This window comes from Dendroctonus ponderosae, unplaced genomic scaffold (genome assembly GCF_020466585.1).
Source record: "Dendroctonus ponderosae isolate FM_Combo_2020 unplaced genomic scaffold, Dpon_F_20191213v2 Dpon_F_20191213_6, whole genome shotgun sequence".
NCBI classification, from domain to species: domain Eukaryota; kingdom Metazoa; phylum Arthropoda; class Insecta; order Coleoptera; family Curculionidae; genus Dendroctonus; species Dendroctonus ponderosae.
The window spans coordinates 5,319,466-5,326,420 of record NW_026018814.1 but is presented as its reverse complement, the minus strand read 5'-3'; the positions used below and the strand labels follow the sequence as shown (position 1 = coordinate 5,326,420).

The following is a 6,955-nucleotide window of genomic DNA, read 5'->3' as shown; positions in this document are numbered from 1 at the left end:
GCCAAAACGAATTATGTGGCTCAAATGGTTCTTGAGAAACTTTGAAAAAAGCAGTGTCATGTTTGAGTCGATTTTGCAAGTCAAAAAAAACACGCAATTGTAAAACTTCTTGAAATCAAGACTTTTTTGAGAAAACTGCCAACATTTCCTTATCGATGGTACACTCTCGAAAAAGGACATTTAGTTCTCTCTGGAATGGTGTAAAATTGAACGTTTTGTTCATTTTCCCTCCGAGAAATGAGCAAAAACGGAACGAAAAACATCAAATTTTGGCGTAATCTTGCACCTAAGTGTCTGATATTCAAATTTCGCTTTCTACGTCAAAACTACTCGAATTTCCTCACTCGTGCTATTTTGACTGAATCGAATTTCCATTATCTATCCAACGATGCCAAAACGGATTCTGTGGCTCAATCACGGCTTGAGAAACTTAGACAAAAGCATCGTCTTGTTTGAGTCGATTTTACAACTGAAAAAAAAACACGCAAATCTAAAATTTGTTGAAGTCATGACTTTTTGGAGAAAACTGGCAAGATTTGCTTATCGATAGTCCACTTTCTAAAAAGGCTATTTATTTCTCTCTAAAATAATGTTAGAATTATGGTTCTTGCTCATTTTGCTTTCGTGAAATGAGCAATAACGGGACGGAAAACATGAATTGTTGGCATATTCTTGCACCTAAAGGTCTGATATTCAATTTTCGCTTTCTGGGTCAAAACTACTCAAATTTCCTCACTCATGTTGTTACGACTGAATCGAATTTTCAATTCTCTATCCAACGATACCAATGTCATGTCATGCAAAAAATAAATGAAATAAAAATCATGTTAAAGTCGTGGTACTGCATGATGTTCCTTTATCGAAAAACTATCCCATTATAGCTAAGTATGATTTGGGATATATGGCACCGCGGCTGGCTCGAATGAATACGTCTAAAAAATACCTTTTACTTCTAAAACATTGAAATAAGCGCTTTATCACTTGTGAATTCAAATGTTGATGCCACTGAAGCTGCGAAATGAGATTAGCTTGTTTGATACTATCCGGAACGGACTTTAAAGAGAATTGCTTACCTGAGAAAAACTTGCAAAATAAACCTTTTTGAGAAGTGAAAGTGACGAAAATCTGTTGACCCTTCTAACACCAACTTCCTACGAGCATTAATTTCTAGTTCTTTTGCTAATTACCGAACTCTGGAGTGTTTCAGATTAAATATGAAAATGTAGTTTGTCACAACATTAATTTTGTGTTACACATTTAGTTCAGTATTTCAAACCTTTAGATTATAATTCGACTTGAAATTGGAGACAACTGATCTCTAAGAAATACTTAGTGTTATCACATGCAGAATTAATTCCAGCAAGGAACAAAAATTTTGTATGTACGGAAAAAACCACAGCAAAGCACTTGCACGGATTTTTGTCCGAGAATAGTTCTATTGGAGGTAATTTGACCAGTTTGCTACTAAAAGAAATTCTAGCTCCCAAATAGACTGAAAGAAGATCCGTCTGTTTGCACAGAACATACCCCCTGGGGGGGGATATTTTGTGGTCTGTTTGTTTTCCAATTATCACAGTAGCCAAGACGTTACGTTAGTAAAAACCAATACGCTGTAATAGAGTGCAATATTATGCCCACAGCCTCTGATTAGTTACAGTACATAAGTGAATAAAAATGTCATATAAAGTTAGACAAGTTGAACCAGAGGCTTCATATCTAAAATACAAGTTTAATTCAGAAAATTATTTTTCTGAATACTAAATTATTATACTTTGAATGGAACGTTCAAGGTTACATAAATGCTGTCGGCATGACTATAGGTAGTTTATAGAGTATGGTTAAATCCTAGATTAATATTAGAAATATAATTGGAAACTTCAAATATCCTAACACGATTCATACAATCGTCTACGCACATGTATGAGCATTTCGCAGAAATGTGCATCAATAGACAATGTTGGGAAATGTTTCACAGAAACGGTTGTAAACAAGCTCATTTAGTATCAGCATATAAGTGAATCCATTTTCATTATCAAGATTTTTTCTTTTGGTTCTGAAATGGCTTAGTTTATTTAAATAATTGAAATAGAAAATTTTAAACATTTCAACCGTTCAACGGCAAAAAAATAGTTACAATAAGTATCAGTAATAAAGATTCCCCAACAAATGAAATAGACGAACGTCACAACGAAGTCCTTAACATTACACTGAAATTTCCTACTGCTTACTATGCCAGTGTCGTAATTCTTCAGTGGCTGTTTTGTTGTTTGATTTGAACATTGCAAAGTCCCTTGAGTACAATGTCGTCCGCAATTCAGCCGATGTCGGCTTTAAGAAAGGATAATATGCAACATAAACAAAACAATTATGTAAATTTTACCAACACATTTTCACGGCAATTAAAATTTGCAAGTAGTTATAACATGCATGGTTCACGTATGGCATTTAACCGCCCGTCTTAAGGTTTAAACATTATATTCGTATTTTAAAAAATCGAACCTTCCGAATGTCTCAGCAAAAAATGTGGAATTAATGGTATTTATGCGTTTCGTTTAAAATAAATCTTCATCGGTCAGACACAGTTGAAAGTAGATTTATTGTAGTTTTCATTGGAAGTTTGAGAATGAAAAACTGAACATGAACTGAAGATTTCCGAACTATCCCGTCCATCGTCATTAACAATTTACTCGCTTGCACGTAAGTTTAAAACATTTTTAATTCAGTCCAGATGTATCATAGAAGGGTAGAAAACTTGTTGAAAAGTCTGTGATTGGCCAATATCCAAGTTGATTCAGTTTCAATCTACAATCATTTTTAAGAGCCGCTACTTCCACACAACGACATTTTAGATGTCACAGATTTAGATTGGACCACCGCTTGTAGCATTGAATAGGTCAAACATGTCATGATATAAACAGGAAGTACAAAAATACTACAAGAAGTAAAAAAATATATTTTAAATTTGCAATGGGAAAGACGGCTCGAGTGCTTCATAACTTTCATCGGCAAATACAGTTTATAAATTGTCCGTGTTCCCTCATACAATCGATACCTGCATATATTTTAAAACTGACTGTAAATAAATATTTATTGAATACATTTGAAACTAAGTTTTCTCTTCAAATGACCGAATTAATCAATCGAAATAAGCTACAATAAAACAATTTGTATCTGATTATCATCACACAAGGAAAACTTTTGAAATATTAAACATTCAAGGAAAATGTAAAATCTTGCCCATTTTTGTGCAATTTTACAAATACACATTCAATATCAGCTGAAAAACGTACAACTCTATTAATTCTGAACAAACCAGAGTCATTAATTAGACAATGGATGTGCCTAAGCTAAGTTATCTATTACCGTTGCTCCAGTTTCGATGTTCGAACGTGCAATGTTTTAAAAAGAAATCCTCAAACTGAAAACGATTTTAGCGAAATGGCATTAAAATGCTGTACATGGTTATACAATTTCCGGGCCTACAAATCTGAAAATTGGCAAGTTTAATTTCAATCATTCAGTCGATATTGCCAACGACAGATAATGTACAACTATAAGAATACACAAACCTAGCGCCCCTATCATATAAGGTCAACAAGAAAAAAGTTTATTAAAAAAAATATTGCGATACCGAAAACAGTTTACGTTGAAGAAACACAGTTTCTGAATGCAAATGTTTCCTGCAAATAGCATAACTTTAAAAATTGCTTTTATTCTTATATTTTTTATATATTTTTGGATTCGTTACCTAGATTTTAATCGCCTGGTTATATTTAGCGCTCGCTTTAATTTTCTGATTTTTTGATCGTTTACTGCTGCCAATCGCTCAGTTGGCTATGTTTTATTAATCGGTATGGCATAACTCATCAATATTCACGCAAATCAATAATTGATATCGTTATTAATTATTTGGGTATTTAGGGCAAATCTACACCACCTAATGCATTGCAAATAAACTGCTCGTAACTGTAGCCCGTAATTATGTACAGCAGAAATTGATGCACTGGAAACAAGATATGTAGTTCATTGAAGGTCTAATCACATAATGCAACTGCCGCACTGAATTGGATCTGAGGACGAGATAAATAATTACATTGATTCTGCACTTAATAACAAATCCTTAAAACATTGTATTTAGTAGATACGTTTTTTGAAATATAAAATTCTCGAACATTTTCTGGTATAGGCAAAACATTTTCTGTTAATTTCGTTGCCTACAAAAAATGTTATCACCTTTAACACCGTTAAAATAATCTAGCCAGAAACATTGCAAAAAAAAACTTTTTTAAATTTAAATCTCAGAACATGGGTTACGTTCATACTGTGCTCAATTGTACTCTGAATAAGATTAATTCAGTGAAATTAAGCTGGGAAAAAAATACCCGTCAGGTAGGTATGGAAGAAAATAAAGAAAAACAATCAGCGAAATTGGAAAAGAAATATTATTTTGCTGACAGAAACAGAAAAAAACAAGCAACATTTGCAAATATGCAAATTAATATACCATTAGAATTTTAGGAAAACGTTGTTTGAACGGACGAGAATATATTTAATATTTGGAGCTGATGTAGAGAAAAGTAAATGTGAAAACGAACCCGAAACATTTAAAGCCAACCCTAACACGGTTGTGCACGTTTAATGATCTAGGGGTCTTTGATAGCAAATCGAGTTACAGAATTGGATTTTATTAATTTTATTAAAGGGCGTGTCGTGACTTATATATTCTGAAAAGATACCTCAGCAGGGCCGGGATATAATCCCCATTCACCATTAAATTCAACTCAACAAAAATAAGCAGTAAAGTTTGCAAAAGCTAAATAGCTGTTAAAGTTACAGACAAAGAGAAGTTAGTAAACGGGTAATTAAAAATTGCTTGCGATGCAAAATAAATTGTTTCACTCAATGCTAAATACGTTACAAAAAGTGTTCAGCTTAAAGCGCGGTCTGAATCAGTATTCAAAGTAGTAAACGAACTCTATCGCTCATGCCACTTTTTCTAAATTTCGCTCATGTGGTTAAACTAAAGTTTATCCGTTGATAATTGCGTTTACTCCAGTCAACAAAAAATGTAAAAGAAAAATCTTTGAATCAGCCAAAAATATACAGATATATTAAATATAAGCCATTTAAAATAATAAATTGTTGCTATGAACCAGCAACCAACGCAAGACTTATTCCAGAGAAACAAACTGACCACATCTGTACAGACAGATGTGAGATCCCAACCCTTCTGTAATGATGATTTCAGAGAGCAAAATAATCGAGAGTTTATAGCGGCGCGGTATTTTTCACTGATGCCAAGAAAGCCATTAACTGTTCGTGTTGCCAAAGCACTGTTTTTCACGAAAAACTATTAGCGCAATCTGTTACAAGCATAATCTGAGGTATAGCTTTGGATGGCAGTGATTGAGTGAGAAGCTTTCATTAACGATTGGAAACATATTCACTTAATAGTCTAAGGGTTTATGAATCTATTTGCATTTGATCCCGCTTGTCCCATATAAAAAAGTTCCAGTGACATATTAGTTGGACGCTAAAGTGATGTTTTTGTTCAACGCGTTTTTCAGGGGTTACTGATTTAAGTGAAATTTGTCTTCTTTCTTATTCACATAGCTAAATAGACTAAATAGCTAATATAAACTACCTTTATTTCCAAAGTTTTTCATTCCATGTTGTTACATAAGCTGATGATACAATGAACAAAATGATAGCAAATTTAAACTTTTTATTTTGTTTTCTAGATCCTTAAATAATCCATAAGCGTCAAAAGGTAAATTGTCTCGTTTTTTCGGTTGCTTTATCCTTGGCATGTTTCCATTGAAGAAGATTGGGCAAATGTGCATTGAAAAATTAAATTAACTTTTACTTTTAAATCGCTCTTTCTGCCATTTACTAAAATATTAAATTAGTATTTATATCAGTTTATTCTCAGAACCTTTTTTAAGTTCATTTCTTAAAAATTAAGCGGAATAAAGGCATTCTAAATAGAAAAAAATACTCACAAAACAACGGTAAGAAAGGCCGTCAAAGAGTCCATCGAAACCATTATGCAAGGTAGGTTGGATGGTAAAGAAGCATCGAAATGTCGGAGGTAAGCAGAAATCGGGGCTCAGAAATATAAGAGGCTGGACGAGTATGAGCGCGCCTGAGTTGTTCCACGTAGAAGAGGTGAACTCATGAGAAAAAGAAGAACTTTGTGTAAGTATTCATTACTTCGGATCCGGATAAGAAAGGAGTAGGTAGTAAGTCGAGATCGAGTAACGATTAGTTGCTTTTTTCCTACCTCTAATACTGCGATTCAGCATTCGTGATACCATAATATACCTTCATTTACATTAAAGCGTTTACCATTTTTATTGAAATTTTATTGTTACCAGCTTATCGCAACTAACCCTGTGTATAATGCTTATAAGTAGGTATATATTTCATCGAGTTGATCGATTATTTTGTACCTACTTGAGCAAAAACTTAGCAATGTCAGACCAATACCTATTGTAATGATAGTATATCGGAAAATGCATCATCACATAATGCAATAACAAGTATATACTTGCACCATTAACAACATGCCTATGCACTAAAATGCTAATCGTGACTGAGTACATCGATGCAATCACTATTGATTGCACTCTTATTAATTGAAGCAGTTCACGGTGTATAAAGGGTGAACACATGTCCGCCCTACATGTCGTATTTGTTGAGAAATTATCAGAGAGAATCTGCGCATATATCACATCAAAATGCAAATGACCATCCAACAGCAAAATTCGATTCCATGAGCATGATTGATATTGCTGACCGAAAACTGTATTGAAACTACCCCGGCTGTTTTTACTATTAATTGTGCATAATTTTTCAATAATATTTATCTACATCTTTTACTCATTTTATTTCAATATTTCTACATATAAACTAAGCATATTAGTTGTTGATTCAAGTGTTATTGCTGTTCATT

At 33.3% G+C, this 6,955-nt stretch overlaps 1 protein-coding gene and 1 long non-coding RNA gene across 5 annotated transcripts in view; both read left to right on the top strand.

Moving 5' to 3' along the window:
* Positions 1-6,955, top strand: part of LOC109540507 (oxysterol-binding protein-related protein 9) — a 25,501-nt gene that overhangs the window by 7,253 nt on the left and 11,293 nt on the right. The gene's annotated exons all lie outside the window — the stretch shown is intronic.
* Positions 2,571-3,097, top strand: LOC125504826. The gene is made up of 2 exons (XR_007281726.1): positions 2,571-2,697; positions 2,820-3,097. It is a non-coding gene; the product is annotated as an uncharacterized LOC125504826 (long non-coding RNA).